Source organism: Pleuronectes platessa, chromosome 9, assembly GCF_947347685.1.
Source record: "Pleuronectes platessa chromosome 9, fPlePla1.1, whole genome shotgun sequence".
NCBI lineage: Eukaryota > Metazoa > Chordata > Actinopteri > Pleuronectiformes > Pleuronectidae > Pleuronectes > Pleuronectes platessa.
The window spans coordinates 4,190,552-4,216,543 of record NC_070634.1 but is presented as its reverse complement, the minus strand read 5'-3'; the positions used below and the strand labels follow the sequence as shown (position 1 = coordinate 4,216,543).

Here is a 25,992-nt window from a genome sequence, read left to right as displayed (position 1 = left end):
TCCAGTTGGCATCTTAATAATCGCGGGAGACCTTCAAACATACAAGCGATATTTTCCATCTTGTCCTATGCTCTAAAATGGCTAATGTTTGGGTTCCAGGGTGAGGAGTAGCATGAAAGACATAATGTCTAATCCAGAAGAGGGGGGGCAGCTGAGGCTGAGGGGCAGAGTGGTCATCAACCAAGAAGGTCGGGGCTACAATCGTCAGTCTCCCCGATTTGCATGCTAAAGTGTCCTTGGGCAAGATGAACCCCTAAATGGCTCCTCATAGATGTTGAATGCACTGATTATAAGTCCCTTTGGATAAAAGTAACAGCCAAATGAAATGTAATAATAATAATAATAATGTTTCAACTCTAATTCTGTTGTACTCTTCTTGGGTTCTATTGGTTTGCTGGCTGTATACGTCAGTAAAAGCAAAGCGACTCAATAGTAGACAAATGGAAATATTTGGGAATGATTTGTTCTCTTACTGGTCTTTGCTTGGACAAGAGTATAAACTGCACTGGATATGTCCCATCAACATCTGTATTACTGTGTCTCCAATTAAACTCCCACTGCGGACAGAGAACGAGGAGGTTATCTGCTCTGCATTCAGAAATCATAACTTAATTTGCAGTCAGAGTCTGCCTGACTCCTCGAGCTTCTGCATCTCTGCAGGTCTTCTGCATTAATGTGAATTGCACATCCCCATTGTAGCTAGAGTGTAGGCTGTGCTGTGAGACAGTAAGCAGAGGGACAGTGAATGGTCTGTTCTAAAATAAAAAACAAGATGATCCTGTCAAGATTTAATATCCAGGCAAAGCAACACACTTGTTTAGTTCACTAAATTAGATATTAAAAGAATATTGGCTGAACAAAAAAAGAGTTGTGTTTTTATCTGAAGCTTGGTTTTTATCTGTGTTGTATCTGTTTTCTACAGAGATGGCATCAAACATTCAAATAAGGTTTCGTCTGATGTTTTCAAAGTCTCTTAATTTTATGGTTCATATTCAAATATATTTTATTCCTTTTTACTTAACTCTACTTTGTTCGGATTGTGTTTTTTACGCTCAGTGCTTGTATCACAATGCTACCGATTGAATCGGAGCCTGCCCCGATATCGAATTGTAAATATCTTTATATATGTTTGATTCACCATTCACACACACATTAATGTAGTGAATCACTTTTTCCATGATTATTGTACATTCAAAAATACTTAATGCTCACTAAAGTAGGCTGTGTTCAACAGCTTAAAGAGGCTCAGGTACTGAGTTTGCACAGAGCATCAGCAGAGAGATATGGACACGGCTGTCACCTGCAGCGTCCTATTGTTTCTCCTCTACATCTTCAGACATCTACAGTGACCTTGCCTGAGGTAGCTTCAGTGTCCTCTGTTAAATATTACAGGATCTGTGACCTATCTGCAGCGCAGCTGGTTGGAAATGAAACCATAGTTCTAAAACCACGCAGATGTAATTTAAAATATCAAAGAAAATATCTTTGGTGTCGTATAATGCACGTGGGCATATTGCGTGGGAGCGTTTGCATTTGTGTGTCTGGTGGTTTTAAGTGTGATCTTAAGCACATGTGAGCATCCTCCTGCACCTCTGTGTTTGTGTTATCTCAACAGCTCCACTGTTAATCCCTCATCAATAAATGGAGCCGCTCTTTCATGATCGCTACGCAGTGGCCTCGATCTGTCACATGACATCATGTCAGTGCCAGCTTCACACACTTGCAGTCACATGTTTTGGTGTAAAGCAGTGTAGGTTGACAGTCATACACATGGAACACGCACAGGAACACATCACCTCTCCACATTTAGCCCCATTTATGTTGGTGCGTTTTTTAAATATATTTCTTATTCTTTATTTTTTCTCTGATTAATTATGAATGGTTTCCATGGTCTTTGTCAGAAACAGCCTGACAAAACCTTTTACGTTTGCGGATGCTGTTTCCACTACAACCACATTTTCTTCTTTTCTTCTGGTGCAGCTTCTTCAAAGGCACCTTGACAGTAATATAGCAGAGAGACGGTTACGCATTCACTTTCCATGCACACACTTTCTCTGGCAGGCTGCAAATTTGTGCTGGCACCATAACAGCCTGCACGTCCTCTTAGTTACATAAAAGTTGTAACTTGGGCAGAATAAGGAGAGGAAAACCACCTGGCAGGTGCTGCACTTGCACAAAATAGATCAAGGATCATAGACGAGGTCCAAATCAGGATCCTGACACTTGCCAAATGTGATCAAAAAATAAACGAGCTCACTCTCTGTTTGTGGGTTTCAGAAATAGGCTTACTTCAACATCGAATAAATTGATCGACTGTTTTGTGGGTTTTATTGACCCTCGATGTCCACCTTCGCTGCTCAACACAAGAGACAGAAAGTGGTCATTTATGGTAAGGAAAAACTATGTCAAGCTAAAAACTAACAGTAGGCGTTCACCGCTAAAGCTGCTTTGCGACATACACTGAACTGTGAAATGTAAAAACACAGTGAGAGCCTCCGGACTTTCTTCTGAGTTTCGCTGGCCAACTTCATAGTCAAATCTGTAGATAATGTCCAAATTAGCCGATGTAAGAACATATAGTACATCCTCATCAGGATGATTCAACACGAGCGGGTGTGTCGATGACGTTTAGTACCCTAATAGGCTTCGACCCCCCCTATAATCATACCATCACACAGAATGAAAAATATATTGTTTTTACTGATACACAATATATTTTAGATTTTCTGTATTTGATTAAATTTGCAGCACAAACAATTATTTTTACCCCAATTTTACTATAACTACTTTGGCTACTGGCTAGTTGGTATTATCTGGCAAGTATGATGTATTTTCCTTTCTAAGGTAAATCTAGTGATTATTCATTTCTTATTTGACCATGTAAATTTGACCTCAACCCCAACCTCAACCAAAATGCACATATTTGGTCTGTAGAGTTTCCAATAATTCATAAAGCGATGAGCAGTGGGTGAGCATTTTTTATATTTCCACCATTTACTGAACGTTTTCCAAACAAAGGGGTGTAGAGGTTTTTCCAGCGCAGATGGCTTTGTGATGTCATCCCAGCTGAAGACATGCCAAACAGCTGCAGTCGCATTTCTCTTCTTCATCCTCCCAGCTTCCTCTCGGAGTGGCTGTTTCTGCATGAGATAACTTGTGTCAGGGGGAGGAACTAAAACGCTGTGGTGAACAAAAGTCAACCGCTCACATAAGCCGTGAGCATTTTCAGATACCCTGACACTGATACGCAGACTGCCTAGTCCCAAATGCTCACTGAGAAATTGATTTGGTAACACTTTACATTAGCTGAGCTCCATTTGTTTTCCTATTATAAAGCTTCAGCCTCCAAATAAGCCTTGTGACTTAATGTTAATGCTCACAAACCTCCCAGTTTCTCTAATCGGTAAGACAATCTATAGATACACATGTGGCAGCTATGACACTGCTGGCACTGAGCCCTCATACACAATCTGCTTCACAACAGCTTTCTCGTTTTCTCTTTGTTTATCTCCGTGTCTCTCTCTCTCTCTCTCTCTCTCTCTCTCTCTCTCTCTCTCTCTCTCTCGGCTGCCTTTCTGCACATTCATCACCAATTTATCCAATTTCTTAATGTTCCTCCTCTTCTTCGCCTTCTCATGGCCTCAGTCTCTCTACCTCTTCAGCCACCCACTGGCTCCTCTCCATCTGCACTATTCTTAGATTGAAGAGCTTCTCGCTGCTTTATTGCCTTCTGTGTTGTTGAATTCCATCATAAAAACCAATGATTGAGACTCAGCTTTTAGAGAAATGGGAGAAATGTTGGACTTTCACAATTTCTGCACCACAGGTTCTGTGGGAGCTGCTTTTTCTTAGCACCATTGATAGACTAAAATCCAAAAGCTGAAAATACTGAGTGTATTTGTGGTGAAAGTTTTGATGACACTTGCAGGGGAGATACACTTCCATTTTCACTTTTACCTGACAACGATCATTCTTGGTTGAAATGCCCACCGTTGACATAAAAAAGGAGGAGAATCAAAGAGATTCTGGGATCCTGTTAAATTCCACAGTGATATAGTATTTCAAGGTAAATGTTTTCCACAGACATTTAATCATACGCTCTGTTCTACAAATGCATAGAAAATTACTTCAAGCTGTGAGGTGAGGGTGTGGTGATGAGTGAAAAGTCCACTGTCATGAAAAAATTAATGTGTCATTGGCAAAAATATGCCAACAATAAAAATGTCAGACTGGGAATAAAAAAATTAAATTGAGGAAATTGAGAGATTAGACATTTTGGCATATAAATTGACTAATATTACTTCATTGCATAATTAAAAAAAAAAAAAAAGTTGTATGCTCAGTGACAAGAACTATAGTTTGATATTGTAGTGATGAGCCCACAGCAGATTATCACTTAACTTTGCAAGTCAACTGCACTACACAGAACATCAAACTCTGTTCATTTCATTGCAGTTTCCTGCAGCTGTAGGCAACTGATTTACAGGGAAACCCACTGTGCAGTTCTACTAGGCCCCGGGCAAGAGAGTTAGCATCTACCTGGTGATATTATCTATTTATTTAACATTAGGATTTAAGGGGGAGCCTGAAATCAACCTGTTTACTGTACCCTTTGAAACATTACGAAAGAAAAGTTATGATATTATATGAATAAAGTCCAGGTTGAAAACAAAGTCGTGGTATAAAAAGAAATACATAATTGAAAGGAAAAATATAATATTATGAGAATAAAGAAAAACGATTTTTTTAGGAAATATATAGAGAACAGGAGAGCGGGAGAACCCTTGCTCACCAGAGTTTCACTCTGTCTGGATCAGTCTTATTGTGAAACTAGGAAACCCCTAGGTAAAATCACACAGGTGTAACCAACAATATGTTCACAGTCGACCACTACCAATACTTTTCCTCTACAAAGGTTCATGTTGATCTTCTGATATTCCCCATGTAAACTGCCATGTAGCCTTATGTTATATGTTATTCTCATACAATTCTTGCTTTTTTCTTGTAGTATAATGACTTTATCCTCAAAATCTCTTATTTTTCTACAACATGGCCCTAGCACTCTGTTGTAGATACCTTTGTCAAACATATTTCAAAATAGAGAATGTTCAGGTTTAATAAAGAATCAAGGCAGCATGTCTCTTGTGCTTCTTAAGCATCTTTTTTAGTTTCATTGATACTTATTCTTGTCAAGATATAAAGCCACCAAAAAAGCAAAGATATCTCTATTACAAATCTAATATAAAATGTGCAGACCCACATAAAAGGAAAACTATTATTTGCCAAAATAAGTGTTTCATGTCACAGCTCTTATCAGTGATTTAATTATAATTAATTTCCTCTCCCTATAGACACTGATACAGTTTCTTGAGAGCATTTGATCAGTTCTTAAACAGCTCTATTTAGCTTTCGAACATGTGTCTGTTCCCAGATGTCAGTAATTACTTTGGCGAGACAATGTTATCACAAACAATCTTTCCCTTAAGTCATACACTGGAGCACATGAGAGTTCTTGAAAAGTGTCATGAACTTCCATGATTAAAAAAAAACAGAGAGACAGTCTGATTAATGGTTTTATATCAGTCATGGAATAACTTAGAGATGGAGCCAAACGCAACAATGAGGTCTGTAAATGCCTTTAAGGTTACGTGAATGATAGCTTTGTGGGTCGCAGCGAACACTGTTTTACAATGATGTTATTGTTCGTGTTGTGCATACACTGCTCTGCTCTATCCGTAGGTGTCACAGCAAAACATTTAATCAGGATAATTCCAACAAGCACAGGGCTAAAAGCCTTGGAGTATTTATTAGTGAGTCAGAGTGTTTCAGCGTGAGCTGTTCAGATGGGACGGAGGGTGAGAATGTAATGTGAGACTTTGTTTTCGCACTGTTCAACTGACCTTGGCACTGATGCGCTAAGAGACAATGAGGAGACAAATCAACAGAGGGAAGAAACAGAGGAGAGAAGAGCGGGATCATTTTCTATCATAACACAGCATCACACCCTGTTTATTTCAACATTATGTGAAAGTGTTTTGTACAATTTAAAATCACTGAAAGAAAACTGACTGTGTTTGTGTAACGTTTTCCTGTTCTATTGACCAATCAAAGCACAGAACAATTGTCCCCTCTTTTGTGATTCAGTGCCTTGTCCTATGCCATGTATTAATCCATCCATCCATCTATCCTTCTATCCATCCAACCATCCATTAATCCATCCATCACTCAGTCATTCATCCATCAACCCATGTTCAGCTGATTATGTGAGTTGGGTCATGGTGGCAGCAGATTTCTAGCCACTGTTCCTTGGTGGAATATGTCACAAGGTCAAGGAAACAAATGAAGGAGAAGCAGTAAGGAGTTGGTAAGGAGAACCACTGTGCGGAGAAAATCTGACTCCACTTACACTCTAATTTTTTTTTTAAATGATTCTGTGTTGTAGGCTGTGTGCTGACAGTTATTTCTAAAGTTTCCTGTCCAAAACAGAAGGACACATTCTGAGAAAGATGTTTTCAGTGTATACAGAGATAACATGTAACCATCAGTTAGTCACAGAAATAAACAACTAAATTGATTTCATTGAAAGAAAACAGGACTGAAATGTTGAAATAAAATAATGACCTGAGGAATTTACTTGGAGAAAACCTTAAATCAGAGGGGGGAAATGATTGTGTCAATTCCACAATCAGGAGATTAAATCCCTTTTATACAAGTATTTAGTTCTGATGATGATATTGAGAACAATAACCAGCTTGTTGTTGACTGGACTGATGTGACAGAGAAGAATTCAGGAGCTCAGACGATTTTATGTGATGTTCACATCAGTTCTGGATCATGTCATGAGAATAAAACAGTTGTTCTGTTATATTTACCTTGGTGGGTCCAGGTGCAAAAACAAGGTTGTGTCGCTTTAAATGTTACTGCTGCAAAGAATTGTGGGGCGGTATACATTATCTCCTTTCCTTCCATAAAGGATGGTTGGGTGTTTCCTACACTAAAGGAGATAAGTTAGGAAGGTTTGAAGTTCCTTTCCTTAGCATATATTCAAACAGCTCTTATTATGGTGGCCGCTGAAATAATTCAAGGTCATACATAGTCTCTCCGTAAGAAGTAATGCCCAGGTGGCCTCCTTATCAGATGCCTAAACCATCTCAACTGGCTCCTTTCCTCACAAAGGAGCGATGGCTTCACCCTGCATGTGGTCTATGATGAAAGATGTGGAGGACTGTGGCAGGTGAATAGAATAGAAGAGATAATATATAACAATTCTTTATTACAATGTCAAAATTACTCTACCTATGTTTTATATTTTAAACACTCGTATACCTACATTTTCAGAAATGTTTTCAACAATGTTCAAGGTGATGGGACCTTTCCATTTGGTCGCCTTTTTATTGCATCATATCCACTTTACCAGTCTCTGCTAAACAACAATTGACGAAAGAAAAACATACTGTTAGCCAGTTAGAGCCCAGTGTTTTTGTCTCTCAATTCTTTGTATTGTTCACTCGTTATGGATTCCAATTATTTATTGTAGTATGCTGCTTGACGTGAATAAAACTTTATTATTATCATCTTCTGTAATTTTTTTAATGAGAGACCCCTAACGGCTGAAGTTACATATTGTTTTTCTGACTAACAGAGAAAAGAGAAGTGGACATAAAAACGTCCTACTCAACCAACTAAGCATTAGTACTTTCAGAAATTAGTCACCAGAGTTGGTAGGGAAGTAAAGTAGAAAAGAAACGACTATAGTAGGTATTGACAAACATGAATTGCGAGACAGGAACAGCCATGGCAGAAGAGAGGAGGACACTAATATGAGAAGACAAAAGTTATGGTCTGTGCTAAAAAGAAACAAGGTAAAGAATAATAAAACCAAAGTAGAAAGGAGAATGCCGCGTTACCATTTATTATTCACTCTTAAGGAGCAATTCCAACCAATTTCATTCCATTTCCTTCGGCTGCTTTCCCCTCTATTATCCACTGTGAGGGACGTGAAAGACTGAGGTGCTTTTCATTTGCTGTTATGTGTTAGGAGTGAGATTTGTGTTATAAAGCTTTTGAAGTCTCATTCCAGTAGAAATGGACTGAAGGACAGAAAACACTCAATCAGCGTCCACTGCAGCTACTACTGCACAGTACGCCACTGCATCCCCATCATGAATTATTAGTGCTTGTACATTACAATTACTCTACCACACTGTAACCATAGAAATAACGAATTTGTCTTTATTTGCAATGCAGAGCAAGTGTGGAGACTTAGCAGGTACTCACTACCTTTCATGACTGGGACTTTAATCATTAAATCAAATTATGCTGTGTCAGTGCTAACTTCTCTCAGTCTTAAATCTGAGGGTTTGCTCTTATCTTATGTTTCATAAACATTCTACGCAGGAGCCGAGGCTTCACTCTTGTCTTTTGGATCAAATCTCAAGGCTGTTGAGAACAAAGGCTGTAGAAGATGGCTGACCACTTTCATGGAGCCATCTGTGTGCTGTCCATGATCTCAAGGAACCATGTTCGCAGAGGACGATTTCTGCACCTCAAAATTTCCGTTCCGTGCCAACCTTCAATGTTGAGGCCAGTGTTAGTCAGTGAAAAGGTAAGAGTTTGGAGGTCAGGGTCAGTGGATAGATGTGTAAAGTGTCTGATGCAGAAGTTCACACTGTCAAGAATTTCAGTTGGCCAACCTTTGCCATATCTTTAATCACATTTTATTTGCCTGACTACACTCTTTATTTTACCTTATCTGCTTTTATCTTGTTATCATGCACAGTTCATAATGAAAACAAATGTTTTAAATATGACTCTAATAAAATACAAAGTCTACTTCTCTTTATCTTTGGTGGAATGGATTTGAAAAGAGCTGCATATGCTGTATATTATTATGGTCAGCATGTTTCAGACTGGAGAGCAGAATTCCCATTTTAATGCATGATATTGTATTTGTTTTAAAGACTTGCTGAGTCCAGAAAACAGTGGGGTCAAAAGCAAAGTGGTTGTAAAAGAATATTGGACAGGGATTAGGACCTAAAGCTAGGATTTGTATGGCTCTGGTCTCTATCACAATGAATTGTGTTATAGAGATTATTATAAAGAATCATTATAATGTAAGACAAAAACACTACCTTTGGGTTTCACTGTAGAAATTATGATCCAACATATACACGGTAACATTGAGATTTCTATGACCAAATCTTTACCTGCTCTCTCACATGACCTCAGTCCAGATGATGTGTTTCACTTGCCAAACCGAAATATAAAAGACCCGGAAACAGGGTGCAGAGGGTGGCAGTTCAGACATGGAAGCCTATGACCAGAAAAGATGTGAAAATGAAAATGTGAAAATTATATTCATACCAGCAACAATTATATTAAGAGAGTGTATATTTGAATTTTAGATAATGGATACATACCTTGATGAATAATTTCCACCAGTTTGTTTCATGTATTCAATGAAAATGAATATGCACTTTACATCAGATACCTGAAATGAAATTGTAACAATACAAATATATTATTGAAAATATGCAAATTAGTACGCCATATCTAAAACTGTTTTTCTGAAATAGCAATTGTAGATATCTGAAATGGGAAATTGCATTTCTATTCGTCACAATCCTTTTTCAACATCTGAGAATTGCAGACAAAAAATATGTATTTATTACTAGTAAAAAACTAATTAGTGATATTTATAATTTAACAAAATGTTATTTCAATATTTTTTGTAACGTGTTGAAATAGATATCTTAAAGTCCCAGTTTTGGTTTGTCAAAATGTCCCCTCCTCTGGTGAAAACTAAATCGTTGTCGCTCTCTATTCAAACTGCTTGCATTACACTCAGACGCACGCTGACAGATGCCCCTCCCTGCTGAACCGAGTATAATATGAGACTATATTAAAGCTGATATTAGTGCAGGTCTGCAGTGCTTCTGGTCTTCTCTTCCTTTGCCTGTTTCCACAGATCTATAAATAGCAGTGCTGAGCATGCAGCACAGCATGCCATCACCCAGCCTGTGCTCTGCAGCACTCACACATCCAAACCTACACACTTCTCCTCATGTTTCCTCACCTCGTCTCTCCTATTTACAAATTTCACACAGATATTCATAACTCCTCGCCCTTCCCCCACTCGTTCTCATTCCTCTCTGTCTCATTTAATCTCTGTTCCCTCATTATACTTGCACTCATTTCCATCTTTAAGTCTCTAATTTCCCTCCTAGACTCTGCAGCTCTTACATTCACTTTGTCCCTTCTCCACCCATCCTCCTGTCTTTCTCCCGCTCTCTCATTAGACTTTAACTACAAGTCACTTTCATCCCTACACATGAGATGGATGGATGGAGGGAAAGATGAAGTGGCAAAAGTGATTGATAATAATGACAGACAGTGGGACTGTGGAGCAGTCGTATATTACAGAATAAAGTAGCTACAGTTTACTGGACTTTGCTTCTCTAAATATGGAAAGTGAAATGTTTCATTGGAGCGTGATGTGCTCCGATATATTTCACCACCACCCACGGTTCCGTGAGCCCCCCAGCACCCATTAGCAGTTGCGAGCACACTGGGAAAATTATACTCTATGTTGACCAGATCAGGAGATGCATACCATCTCGAGTGATTGCAAAATAGAGAATTGAACATGATGTCAAGGCAATGAGATTTTCTTCATTTTTTCTCATCTCTGCTTTTCACCCTTTTGGGCCTTTGGTTCATGGACGTAGCGAGGTAGCTAAATATCTAATGAGGATGATAACATCCATTTTTTAACTATGCCTACAATGCCTTGATTGGTCAAATCACAGTTTTGGGTGGCAACTCAATGGGTCTGGTAATACCATGTTAATACCAGGTGTGTACGGCTGACAGTAGACTCAACACATTATGAATCACCTACTTGCAGATCCTAGAGCAGTTCCTGTTTTAACCTTGTCTGTTTCGTACGGGCTGTTTGCATGGCTAGTGACAGCTTGTCTTTGCTGCATGAAGAGCAGTTCACCTGTTTGTTCACTGTACTCAGTAAGCAACACCGAGAACTGGATAATCTGTTGAGGAGTCCGAACTGTCACTGCCACAGGGCCCTAAAAATTCTGTTAATTTGAACATATCATATGTCCAAATCCCACTATAGTTGACACTGCCCTTAGGAATCCTTACTCAATGTTTTGCTATGAGATTAGACTATTAGATCACTGCATGGCACTAAACAAATCCCCTTTGTTGGCACACTTGGCCACAGGCTTCCCAGCACAGTTTCAGGGAGAACGGCTAAATACTTGACCTTGATGTATGATATGCAGAGTGCTGGCAACTCTCTGTGCAGCTCCACTTCAGACTGCATGAGAGCACAGTGTCTCTACATGTTGTATCTACTTTGTTAATTTATCTCAGTCTGTAAACTGTTCTCTCTGCCTCTGTGGCCTCAATACTACACCTGTCAGCTGACACATGAATGAAAACAACCTTCAGGAAAACTAGAAAGGAAGTGGTGCTCTAACAATCGTGTTGAAATTCACTTAGCCTGTAAAGATAGTCTTCAAGTATATGTGAAGGCCCTCCACAATGTAAGAGCTGCCTACTACTCCACATTACTCAGCAGTGTTTCTGCACTTCTTACTTCATAAACGATAGTATTCCATCTATTCAAAACTAAATCCATCATCTCCTGCCCTCAATTGATGCACATATCAGCAACAAACTAATTTCCGGAGCAACTGAGAAAGCTGTTATTTATTTTTAGATCCTTCTCTGATAAATCTTGATAAGCTGACCTCAATTGTCTCATCTTGTAAACCCACAACTTCCTACAAAGTTACTTTAAGAAATTCTGCCCTTAATAAGAAATACTTTGCTGAATACAATTAATCATCATCAGGATATATAAATATGTAAGCATGTATATCAAGACACCTCTCCACTTCCTGCTACTGCACAAACATTTTGCTGAAATATCTCAGATATGGGTGCTGCCATCTTATGCTGGCAATGTCATTTGGTTATAGCCAGAGTCTGTGCAGTAGTAATCATAAAGTGGAGTCATGTATTGATACTCTTTTTTGCCCATGTCCCATCTACTAACATGGAGGAGCCAATATCATCCGTGTTTATATACATTCTACGGTTTCCCTTAACTATACTTGTTGTCCCCACTGACACATTACATGGGTCTCTTGAAAGGTGCTATATAAATTATTATTATTATTATTACTAGTATCTTAGAATGTAAGTAGAATAAGGATCCTCTGATGTCACTGCTTTCTTTTGTTGCCACACAAAGCTGTAACAGTTGTGTCAGTGATCTCATGTGAGTTGAATGACGAGCACAGATGAATACCAGTCATGTGTAGGTGGAAGTAGTCTGTGGACCAGAGGGACGTTATCCATTAACCCTGACCCAGCACTTACTGTCTGGCTGACTACTCTGCAGTCTATCCCTCCTCTCACATTGCCCATCCCCCATTCCATCTATTCATCCCTCAGTACCTCCATTAGTGTTGGGGAAAAACAAACATGCAAACCTTTGCTGGTCCTTTTTGGTGTTTTTTTCTACATTGGTATTTACTTTACCAGTTTCCTTCAACACCACTAACACTGCTGATGAGAGGAACTCGCGCATTAAATCCTCAAATGGTTTTACAGACACAGTCAGTACTGTCTACATATACGGATATCGAATCATCTGTGCACATTTCCACTGCCTGTGAGATCTGCCTGTACGTGCCAAACTTCTTTGTCTCTACGCTAAGGATAGCACCAAATTCATTCATGTGCCGCATCAAACTGTGGCCTCAGTGCTACTTAGTCTGTGCATGCTGCTCTGGACTCTCTGTTATGTGCGTTGCTGTAAATACTAGACAAGGGAACTCATGTGAACATCAAAGTCTGTTTACAGGTCTTAGGGAGTACTGCTGCATCAAATTGTATTTGCATAGCCAATATTCACAAATCACAGTTTGTCCAATAGGGCTTAACAAGGTGCAAGATTATCTATCCTTAACCCTTAAAAAGGGGGATATATTACCAGGGTGGAAAAAACATAGAAACCTCAGAGAGACATATTTATGAAGAAAATAGATAAATCACTAGATGTATAAAAACAAATGTATAAAACCTTTTATGGCAAAAGAGGAAGCTGAAGAAAGTCTGTTTGAGGTTGAGGGATTGAGAAAGTTACTGCACCTCTGCACACTATCACATTTATGACTGAACAGTGATTCATAAGCAGAGTTTAGGTAGAATACAATGATTCACATAAGCAGTGCTGTACAGCCTGTACTCAATAAGCTGGATAGTTTCATATATTTAGAAGTTTTGACCCAGTTAACATGGAAGCAACATAAATGCCTGAACTTCAAGATATTACCATCCATCCACCCACCTACGCTTCCGTTGTCCATTTACAAACATTAACTGGGGCAACATCCTTAGGAGGGTGCATTTGAAGACCTATTACGTCAAAGGGGCATGACTAGGCTGTCCCATTTCGAAGGTTCGTTCAAACACGGCCAAGAAGGGCGTCCTTCCATTCACAAGCAATGAAGGTCTAATGGGTGGATCCCTCTTGGGCCAACCTTTACCAGGATTCATTGCATGCCAGTGATGAAGCAAATAATGCAAACTGTAAGGGCTTGATAAGCTGGTGAAATCATCTGCAGACCAGACATCCTCATTCTGGCAAGGACAGACTAAATCTTCCAACAGATGTGGCCAATTGTGTCTTTGACATTCTAGCCAGGAAAAGCATACGTGCGACATGACTATCACCGTCCTCTCACTGCAAAAGGTTTCCCAGTTCAAATCCCAGTTTGTCTTTCTGTGTGGAGTTGCATGTTCTCCACACAGGGTTTAGCATGGGGTTTCTCCAGAAAACCTTACATGATCCAAAGGTAAGTCACAAACTGCTGAAGGTATCACAATTGATCTCATAGTTAACTTCAATGGTTTCTGCTTTGACTGCAGCTGTTATTTCACCTCTTGCAAATGCTGGTCTGGGTCAATACCATTAGTTACATTATATGTCCCCCATGATCTGCATTTGTATCTATTCGCAGTCATTATTTCTGTGTAAATCATGTAACAATTTTTCTCCTGCAAAAATAACAACACCCAATGGGAATAATTAAACATCCATCAATCCAGTCCAATCCATCCATCTACTCTATCTATGCTGCCCATGCTATAGTTTACTGTCTGTCAAAGCCCACCTTTTTGTTTCTGTCGTTCACCTCCATCTCTCCTTATTATCCTCGGCATTTATTCAATACACCCTCTCTTTCTCACACACACAGACACACACACACACACACACACACACACATGCACTTTCTATTTTATTAGGACATGCACTTAAGGGAATCACTTTCTCAGACCATTTATGCCTTTCCTCCCAACAACTGCACACAACCCACCTTCACCTCTCATACGCACAGACACATGCTCTGCAGAATATGCTCCTCCAGAACATCAGTGCTGCGGACATCAGATTATGTATCTATCCCACACAAACGATCATCGCACATTTCTGTCCTGGTCACTCCTGGGTTACGTCGATACCTTGTTTTAGTTATAAAGCATATCACATTTACTACATTTATTTATGAGCTCCTAGTTTAAGACATTTTTGGAAACACTGCTGTTTTAGTTGGAAAAATCGTGGTTTTAGTCTTTATGGGCAGAAACTAAGACATTTGGAAAAACAACCGTCACATTTGCCTCCTGATTAGGTCAATCTCTCTCTCTTTGCAGGTATCTCAATTTAAGGTTTACAAATAACCTAAGCCAAATCTGCATGTCTTAGCAGGAAGCCAAAGTTATCAAAGCAAAACATACGCAGACATGGGCCTTGGGAACCTTCTTGCCAACCACCGCACCACTGTGCTGCCCACAACTTTTATATCAAGAATTCTAATGAAATTTGGTGAGTTTATTACCATAACAGAATTTTTGGTTCAAGACGCTGACATTGACAAATATACACTGCTCTCCTGTGCTTCAGTTCAGTGAGTGGGACTACACACAGCTGAAGCTCCTGTCAAGCAATTGATTGGCAATGTCAGCTGTTACGCAGCAGATTTACATAGCATTCCCTTAAATGGTGTAGTTTCATACAAAGACCCAAATTGAACTGTTCTCACTAAAACGCAACGCGTATATACCTGACATATGAGGTAACATTTACAGAATAGATGTTTAAAATCCTGCATTATTCACATAAATGTTCACTATGTCCTCCTCCGCCTCTCTGCCTCCACCAGGTGCTGATGACTCATGGTAGGTTAGTGCATTGCGTTGCGTGCTCATGCACGTGCATCTGTGTGCTCCTGCAAGTGCATGATAGCAAACTATGACAAATATGTAGACACTTTCTATTCACATTTCCTCATTAAATAAAGGCTTTGTCACATTTGTGGCTTTTTTTCTTTATAGTGTTGTTTTCATCTACCTGTTCCTGTGAGACAAGTTGGCCTGAAGTGACCCAGGCTTCCTCCACTGCCTCCTTCTCCCCCTCCCCAGTCAGCAATTCATTATCTGACCTAACCAAGCACACAAGCCCTGATTCATTTTTTCTCCTTTCCTCTCTCTGCTAAACCTCCCCCACCACCTCCTTCATCCCTACGCCTGCCTGCTGCCTGCCTGTAATTGTTGATTGTCCTTTCCAGTTTGTGCCTGCAGCAAGCTCACGTAGGCGCCCCCACGCAAACACACACACACTAACACACGCACACACACACACACACACACACACACACACACACACACACACACACACACACACACACACACACACATACTATGAATATTTATCTTTTTATAGCTCTGTCTTGTTAGGCAGGGGAAGCAGATTTCTCCCCAATGAACAGTAAGCATCTCCTGCAGCCAAAACTGCGGTCTTATATAACAAGGGACTTAAAAGTATGCCACTAAAGTACGAACTCCGTTTCCAACTCCAGTCTTATGTGAGATGTTATTCGTAGAGATGAAATATATGAATGTTAATGTCATGGTTATTTGTGCTTTTAGTTTTCTCTGTGAGACAGTTATGAAAACACTGAGAGGAAGCCTCCGATTTAGGTCTGACTGTTTATTTATAACGCACAAGCGTACAGAAGTATGAGGTGCATCCTCATGTGCCGGACTTGAGTGAACAAACATGTAGAAAACCTCTAATCCACTAAAACAAGACTGGGTTGCCAAGTTTTGTTTCTGGTAACTGTATTTCCTAAAATTAAAAGAGGGGCTATGTACTCAACTAAATGTGCATCCTCCGGCCCTGCAAATATTTCACAATAAAAACCTTGTATAGTCAAAAGAATGATTCAGATTCAGTCAACAAAAACTTTAAAGTGCTGCTACTTTGAAACAGGTACGGTAAGCGTTGCAATAAGGTAACCGGTAAGCGTTATGACATACTCAACAGATACAGACAGAGAAATCTTTCACTGTCTATGTTGCTGTGGAGCACATGCAGAGCACGAGAAAAAGGGTTAAACCAACCTACAATTATTTTAGTTAGAAATGCTGTAATTTTTTTTCCTGTGCTCACAAAGAAATTGAAGGTTTGAATATGTCTCATAAGAAGAGAGTTAGAATAAGAAGTAGTGGAACATAAACATGATTTGGGCTCTGTATTGGATGCAATAGGTTTTAACATCACTGTAAAAGGCAGAAAGTTAGAGCGCCCTCTCTCCTGTGTCTCACCTTTCTTGTTGAGCTTTTTGTGTGAGAATGCTGAGCTTTATGTGTGGTCCCCTGAGCAGGACTAGCTCAAGCTGCTGAAGGTGTGGCCCTACCTTGTTCCGGCTTCCTGTCTAAGCCATGAATCTTGACTGGAGCAGCACCCAGTCCAGCTCTACAGTCTATATATGAAGAATTTGGTCAGTCTTTCATTTGTGGGCCTGGTACTGTCTGCTCAGCAGTGTTCCTCTCATTGCTGTTGGTGGAGATTGACAGATCTTAGTTGGTAAACCAACTTACCTAACTTAGTTTTTCTCATTGCACTACCTGTAGAGGTGGTTATGTATACAATTATACCTTGTCCACACGAATGCAGATATTTTGCAAAACAAACCTTTTCCTCTGCTTTGTGCCTCTCGTTCACACGCAAACGTTTTAAGTCGCTAAAACAGTGATTTTGAAACGCCTTCGAGGTGCTGATTTTCAAAAACTGCCCGCGACCTGTCTCTCACAGTATAAACATCAGGCTGACGTTTAGTCTGCATGAACAGTGATGAGGCCTGCATCCTCGCTGCTACAGGGCTGCACGCATTCCCAGATTTTAATCCTCTGAGCTGCATATTTATTTAGCTGCTCGCAGGCATTTGTCACAGAGCATCACACATGAGCAGAGTCACACCAACAAAATGAAAAGTTTTTGTGTGATTTGAACATGCAAATCAGAATTCATAAAAGTTCAGTGTGCCCTCAGTCTGCCGAGGGAGTTGAACATGTCTTCTTCTACGTCTTCAGATAAGCTACAGCAGTGGTCATCAAGTGGGTCGGACAGCGGGTCCAAATTGCCGCCAGATCCTGTTGATAATTAGGTTTTTGTTATATATCGTACTGACCCCCAACAGGTGGAGATCTAAAACATGGGAACAACTTTCATAATATCACTTCCTGTTTGGCAATTCGTCTTCAGAGTAAAAGTATGTTTGTTTTGTTGCTGCAATGCTTTCTACACAACAGAAGAAGAGTGCGTGATAAGTTGTAAACTTGGTTCTGAAGATTGTGTCAGTTGCTTGACAGACCTCTGCAGTAGCTGACATGCAATGTATGTACAAATAAAACCAGTTAATTAAATCATTCAAACTTATATATAATAACAAATGTGTGGCTCACAAATGAACAGCAATTTTGTTTCATTTTATGAAATACATTGATCATAAAATCTGAATTTCAGATAAACTAGGTGGAATGAACACAATGTTCTCGGCACACAAAGTCCGACACACAAACAATAATAACAGTATATTGTAGAACTGTTTGAGGAGGACTCACTAATGACAAGGAATCATTCTGATGTAGCTACAAGACAAGATAACAGGCAAGTTCTTAACCGAAATGAGAGAAAAAAGATCATGCAAAAGTGACACAGAGTTGAGGCACATACTGGTATTTAGCCCTCAACAATTTAATCTAAGCACTTGCACATGGAGGATTGTGTTTCACATCACGGAATAGTAACAACACGGGAGAGTGACGCTCCACCCAAACTCCATCTGTTTAGAAACAAACATGACCTAACTTGAACCTGTCGAGCTGGTCACGTTGCCTTGAGACCAGGGAGGTGCTTGAAAGCACAACGAGCATATGGACTGACAGTGTAAGAGAGTGAGCTGTACATATACTGTATGTGAGTGAATATGCATTAAAGTCCATTATGAAGCCAAACATTGCTGCAGCTGCTCTACTCTTTTTCCATAGCCACCCCTCGGGGCCGCAAACGTGATCACAGAAACCAACAGAAATCTGCTGCCTGTACTTGAAAAGTTAATCAAGCCACTTCTGTATCTTTCTCTCCGCCCCTTCTCCTCCCACATCGATCCGCCCCTCTTCCTCAGCCCCCACCCCCTCCAGAGAGACGGCGGGGGAGTGTAGATTATAGTTTATCCCTCCTCTGCTCTGCTCTGCATTGCCTCGCTCTGACAGCAAAGCCCTTTCACCTACATTCACTGAGCGTCTGCCTGCCTGCCTGGCCACACACACACACACACGCACACACAAACACACACACACCCACACCACACACTAACACAAGCACACACACACACACACACACACACACACACACACACACACACACACACACACACACACACACAGTCTGCCTGCCTCGTCTTGTCATGCAGAGTGCAGCAGTGCTCTGCTATCTGACATGGCTCCCTACAGGAGGGAAGTATTTACCATCTGTCTACGTTAACAAACGCTGTCCCTCTCTGTATCTCTCTCTCTCTGTCTTTTTTCCCTAATCCCTGTCTTCCTTTCTCTCCTTCAGCCGTTCCCTCTCTCAAAAAATAAATATAGGAAGAGCTAAAGAAAGCAGAGGAGCACAGAAAAGGGAGGAAGTGCTGTAGAAGGAGCCCAGATGAGTGTATAGGAAACAAGCTGCCAAGACCTTTACGACACTGGGCTGGACTTGTGATCTGTTACTTCATTGTTACAGTAAATCAAGCCAACGTGTTCTTTGCCAAAAATACAATTCTGGGGAAACATTGAATTCTTAATTTATATGAGTTCAACTGGCAGCAAAATGTTATGAATGAATGTTTTACAAATGCCTTTGTGCAGCATAATGGACAATTGTCCTTTTTGAGCCTCTCTGGAAATGAGCAACTGGATCACTCATCTGTCAAAGTTTAATCAGAATCAGATGAGTGGTGTTGCAACACTGGACTTTTCAAAGTTAGAAAATGTGACAAGAATTAGTGGTTCAGTTTTTCCAAAAAGCATTTATTGAGACTCCTCCTGAAGCTCTGGTTTGTTTATCAATACATTTGCAGTTCTTTCAAGATATATATGAGCAGGTTTTGTGAATTGGTAAATGGTGACCGATTTTCTTCAAACTTAAAAAAACTCCAATGGTGTCGTCCAAGCCCCGACATTCAAATTCAACTCAAAGTAGTGCCATTTAAAACCATGTTTTTGGCCTAAATGTCCATGTGTGAAGTACATTTAGTTGTATAGTGTAGTGGTGGGTAGATAATGACTGCAGTTTCATGTTTGGTTGAACTATCCCTTAAAGAAATAAATTCCATCTGCAGGGCAGCTGTTTATTTGAAGTGTAAATGTAAGACCAGCAACCACCCTCCTTTTACCTCTGCTTTGGTCTTCACCAACTGTATTCACCTGGCAGGTAGATCATTTATCAACCGGCTTTTTACCTGCTGGGTCCAGAGAACGGGGCCAAAATGGTACGTTTTCAGCCGTAAAACCAATATAATGAGCTGAAAGACACAATAATTAGCTAACTGTGCTGGATTTTGCGCAGGTTCTTTGTGCTTTTCTTTCTCTTTTATAATGATGCAAGTCGACGTGTAATTTCTACCTCAGAGAGCCTCGTCTCTGCTGCGGTGTTGTGCAGATCAGAGTCTACATGAGCCTGTGATGTATTTCAGTCTTTCTCGGAATAATTGGAGAACATATACCTGGAGCTAATTAGATCCAGTGACGTGCATAGCATATATTCTCGCAAAGACTTGGTAGCCTTTAATTTTCACCGAAATATTATATCAGTCAATGTTAATGATTTTTTTTTTAACTTCATAATACACACAAAAAAACTGCTGAAACAAACAATATATCAAAACCAGTGATAATATTTGTCCTGAGGGCAACACAAGACAATAGGTTATTCAATTAAAAAGGGTTCACTTGTGGAATTTTAAATGTCCATGGCAGCTTACATTTTCAGAGAGGAGATGAGGTATGTTGACATTTTGAATTTAAATTGGTGCTGAGGAAGAAGGTTCAGTATCTCAGAATGAGGACACTTTGTTCCATTCCGCATAAAAGTATGTAAAACTTTTAGATTCATTCTCTGATGACAATAAATGATCCCATTTCCAAATTAAATGGTTAATGGTTTTGTATTTATATAGCGCTTTCCTAGTCTTGATGACCAATCAAAGCGCTTTACAGTACAGTTTTTTACATTCACCCATTCACACACACATTCATACAGTGCATCTATTCACAGCACTTCTTTATTCTATGGGGGGCCATTCAGGGTTCAGCATCTTTCCCAAGGACACTTCGGCATGTAGATGGGTCAGAGTGGGGATCTATTTTGTCAAAAAAAAAAGATTGATTTATTGCATAGTGAAGTGCAAAGTCTAGTATCTGAAAACATGATACTGGTCAGGACTTTCTTTCCTGCAGTGTTGTTTCATCTCCATTGCCAGTTATTTTTTCTCAGGAGTTGGTTAAGACCACAACAGAGTTAATATTGCCCTTATCTCCAAACAACATGGGACATGGATTATGTTGCTCTGTTTGCTGCAGTGACTTACTACCATAAAGTGAAAGTGTAAAAAGTTCTCTGAGTAGCTGATGAGCCAGTTCAATACATGCTCTGTGGAGGAGGCTGTGTCTGAAGACTCAGGGGGAAACCCCCACACATATCACTGATTCTTGGATGTGTGATCAGGGACCCTGATCACTGAAGTAGTCACGAAGCTAACAAGATGCAGTGTGTGGATACACTTCAACCCGGGAGACGTTGAAAGCTCTGGAAATTATTAGGTTGTCTTGGCTGACATGCCTCTTCAGTGCAATAAGTAATGCAAACGTTGTGCCATAACATTGCTATAAAGAGGCAACCGAGGCAGAACAAATGCTTTCAACTTACTGGTAAATCTACTGCCGTTTTTAGACATTAATTACAGAGAAAATCTGCACAATTAAGGTCTGCACAATTGAGTTCTCCAGAGTTTGTCTTTCACACATTAACAACGCAGCAGGAGATTCTCCACAAGTTCTCAACAACAACAAAAACTACAGAGGGGTCAGATGAGGGGTGGTGCAGCAGGCAGAGGCAGGATATGACATATTAATTCTCCTGCAAAGACAAAAAATTTTGTTTTTTGGGCAGCTGTGGTTTAGGGAGTTTCATTCTTATATGAATGGATGGATTTGTGTGTGAATGGGTGAATTGCAAAAAACTGTAGGTTTTGAGTGGTCATCAAGATTGGGAAAGCACTCTAGAAATACAAACCAGTTACTGTATCGACACAAACATTGGCCCATAGCACCAAAAGCTCCTCATTCTACATCTGGCCCTGGTACTGCTGAGGATCAGGAGAGGGACATATGAAATACTCTGCCCAGCCTACTGCCACTATGAACCAACCAAAGAGAAAGGATGGATGGATTGTGAGTAAACAGCTGTTAATGCTAATGTAAGCTATATTGCGATGGCAAAAAACGTCCATATAGCTCCTTTAAGTATGCCCCCCAGACTGCAATATGCATTAACAGATTGAACAATTAATAAAAGACCCATCTAAATGCTGGGAGATGTTACCTTTGGCTGAACAGCTTGTCAGGTTCCGTGTCCATGTACATAATAACCAAGTAGGATGGTGCAATTTAGAATAAATATCATCTTTTCTCCCTCCTGTCTCCCAGCAGAGCAGCTGATTTTCAGCAGTTCTTTCGTCATTTTCGGTGCCGCAGGGTCAGCTGGGACTGAAATTAGATAGTGCTGATTTGGCCATCCTCCACACATCTCTCTTGCTTTTCCACTCACTCTTAATGAGTTAAATTATATCTTCCTGCTAAAGCTTCCTGTCAGCCACTCAGAATAGAATGTGGCTGCTTTTTGTTGCGTCCAACTCATATTTGTTTTCACTCTCATTCACTCCCAAATGTTCTGCTCTCCAAATATGCATACTGCCATCCTACCAGTTTAGTAACGATAGCACGCTCCATAAACCAAGAACTATAGATGGACAGATCACCTTTCTGAGGAAAATACTTAATTATCCATGCATGCCAGTTCATTTGAGCTGTAGAAGCAGCAGTAAAAGGAAAAACTAGTGGCACTGGTGGCGGAAACAATAGGAAGTAATAGTAACAGCAAAAGTGGAGGTGCAAGAGTTAGTCAGTACATAAATGTATCAAACATTAAGGCAACATTAAGTTAACTGATAATAAAACAGGGCTCAGTGGTGATTACAGCAGTTTGGCGTTCAGAACAAATCCACCGGGTTCAGTCCAAACTCTAATTTCAACAACAACCACTTCCACTTTCTGAAAAACCGCTGAAACACTTTGCCGCTATATTTGAAAGTAGATTTCAGCCCCATTATTATGAACCAATAACAATAGTGTGATTATTAACTTTGTGTTGTCAATTATATTATTTTATTGCTGATATGCCTTCATTGTCGTTGCATTGTTTTATGATTGTATTGATGACATCTAACTATATGGTCTTAGAACTTTCCCATGGTGTGATTTGTATGCCTATGCAAGGTCAATCGCCAAATGGCCAATCCAGTCTTGTTAAATCTTAAGCAACATTCACATGCAAACATTCATTTGGACTTAAGGATGAACTAATTAGACATTGGTGGTTTATGGTCAAAGATCAAGGTCACTGTGACCCCACAAAACCCTTTTTTGCCTTGTGAATGCACCATCTTAACAACGCATCAGGAGAATCCCTTCGAATACAGCACAAATGGTGACTTAAACTCACAAATGAACTGACTGGATTGGATGGTCAAAGATCAAGGTCACAGTAACCTCACAAAACATGTTTCTTGAACATGATATCTTACCACTCTGGTCCTGACTGATATGTCTGTTGAATTAATGATCATTAGACCCGGTGCAGACATTAACCTCAGAATCAATTCTAACTTTCATGATACAAATAATTAACTTGAACTAATAATTTAACCTTTGTCTCAGCTAAGATTAATGCGAATAAGCTAATTCTAGCATGACAACACTCTAAACTATGATGGCATTTATGGTAAACCTACCTTTTAACTATTAGCATGTTAACCAGGGCTGGCAACTCTCATTTACTAACTGTGAGACTCATACAACTGGCCCAGACATCACTGTCTCAGGGCACTCATATGCACATAATGGCCAAACAATAACTACTTTGGGTTTGCCTACCTACTTAAGTTTTTAATCTTTTACTTTTCTTAACTCATCATGGTGGTTCATGGATTACATTAAATTCAAAGATGGTCACATGTCAGGCTGAGGGAGAAATTGATGGTTAAACCATTTTTTTTAACTGTCCACCAAACAGCCATGCTACTAGCATCGTACAAAATGCAACTTATGCTGAAACCTTTTAGGATTTTCCTGTTAGATCTCTGGTCTAATTAAGCTCAGGTAAATATGAACACTTGTCTTTATCATCAGTGTTAATCTCAAATAGCTTGTGGCTTGTTGGTGTTGTTGCAGTTTTGACCACAGATTACTCAACAGATGTGGAGCGAGGAGATAAGCCTCTCATTTGCTGACGGTTGTATCCTGTTTCCTTCCCCTCTTCCTTCCTGTCGGTTAAATACGAAACAACAGCATGGGGGCGTGAAGCTAACAAGCTCATATGGAAAAGTTTGCCTAAAAACTGTAAACGTTAAATACTGAAAGAACCCAGACCACATCCTAATGTAAACTGCCAAGTAGACCCCAAATCCTTCAAGCACCTGTAGAGCATGTAAACCGATATGTAAGTCCACGTTGCTGGTATAAATTGGTGTAGACTTTATCAACACCTACCTGAATGGCATGCTTGTTTGAGTTTGTTGTAATTTTTCATTTTCATCTGGATGGAGATTTATTTTTAAATGGAGGGAAAGATATATGTTTAAAAAAAAATCACATACAGTAAGTGTGGACAAAGCCTCAAACGCTGTAACTATTCAATTCATCAAACTCACTGTAGGCTTCAAGGTAACAAAGGCAGTAAAATGAGGTAATACGATGCACCCAAGGTTGTAAAACAAGTGCATTGGTTCATTGCTGTCCACATAACTGTTTGTAAAATGGCCCTGGAGCAGATGTGGTAACAAGAAAAACAGAAGTGGGCTGTGTATGTATTGTATACTGTACATGTGTTTTCCTCCTTTTGATTCTCCTAGAAATAGCACCCCATTCACAGCAAAGGTTGCTATAGTGTTGCCAAGGAAACTCAGAATATGTCTGGTATTGGCTCAGCTGTATCTAGGCAGCCTATTGCAACACACACACATTCATACACAGATTTTCAGACACAAAGACACGTAATAATGGCCTGCCTCTTACACAAACACAGCGCGTATGCTCTGGTGGTGCAGCAAATCAACAAAAATCACACGATGGTCCAATTTGTGCTGGCGATTTCAGAGATTCAATGCATTTGTATTCCTGACACAGTAAGAAGGAACAACGATGTTGTCTTATATGTGCGTTTTAGTCGACAGTACATATATAAAAAGTGTAATATTATAATAATCGTGTAAAAAAATGTAGATTACACAAAAGCAATTTAATCGCCCTCCAATCAATTATGGCTGAATTTACATTTGTTCATTATCAAAATACACTGAAGCAATACTGAGTCTATAAGGAAAACTGTAAATAACAAGAAAAATAGTTATATTTTTCAAATTTAGCTCAACACTGGGGGGTTTTTTAGACAGGAGAAGGGGGTAATTCTGCTCTTTGGCCTGGATAATTTGGCCTCTCATTACTAATGTGGAGGTGAGGGAAGGATGGGAGAGAGACAAAGAGAAGCAGAAAGCAGGTTGGATGAGCATGGACAAAAATGTTGATTTGGATGAAGCTAAGAATGATGCACACAGGGAATGTGGGACATCTCAGTAAGTCGCACGTATACGAGCTACACACGCACACACACATGCTGTTCTAAAAAGCTGTCAGTGCAGTGCATACAATAAGTGATTCTATTGTCAAAGAGAAGAGAGAAGGGGGTAACTGAAACACCCATGGAGATTTCTCCTAATTCACCCTTACAAATTTCAAATAGTGTGTGCGTGTGTGCATGCATGTGTGTGTGTGTGTTTGAGTGTGTGCGTGTGTGTATGTGTGTGTTTGTGTGTATGTGTGTATTTGTGTGTGTGCAAATACTTTGATATCCAGAGCTCCCTTGAGTTAAGCTCTTCTCTGCCTGACTTCTGAAAACAGGCAGCCTGTCAGGGCAGCCTCTTTGCTTAGAGAAGTGTGTGAGGGAGAGACGGGTGGTGCAGGAAAGATACGGTGCAAACAGAGAGGGGGGTGGTGCCCTGCCAAAAATAAATTTGACAATCATAATAACGTGATGTTAAAACTGATGAAGGGAAATAAAGTATAACAGGTCACTGAAAGCTATGTCAGTGGGGAGGTCAGAGGTCAGTTGTCTGAAAACTCTGCAACTGATATGCCTGGAGTCCACGGGACAGAGATGTGTGGAAATGCTGCCAGCCGCACAGAAAGTGAGATATTTGGAAACTATAATGTAGACACTCGTAACTGCTTGCTGAG

At 40.0% G+C, this 25,992-nt stretch overlaps 1 long non-coding RNA gene across 1 annotated transcript; it reads right to left on the bottom strand.

Moving 5' to 3' along the window:
- Positions 1 to 9,262: 9,262 nt before the first annotated feature.
- On the bottom strand, positions 9,263 to 15,513 carry LOC128448708 (uncharacterized). Its single transcript, XR_008339792.1, has 3 exons — positions 15,446 to 15,513; positions 9,420 to 9,490; positions 9,263 to 9,313 (listed from the first exon to the last, which is right to left on the bottom strand). It is a non-coding gene; the product is annotated as an uncharacterized LOC128448708 (long non-coding RNA).
- Positions 15,514 to 25,992: the final 10,479 nt, after the last annotated feature.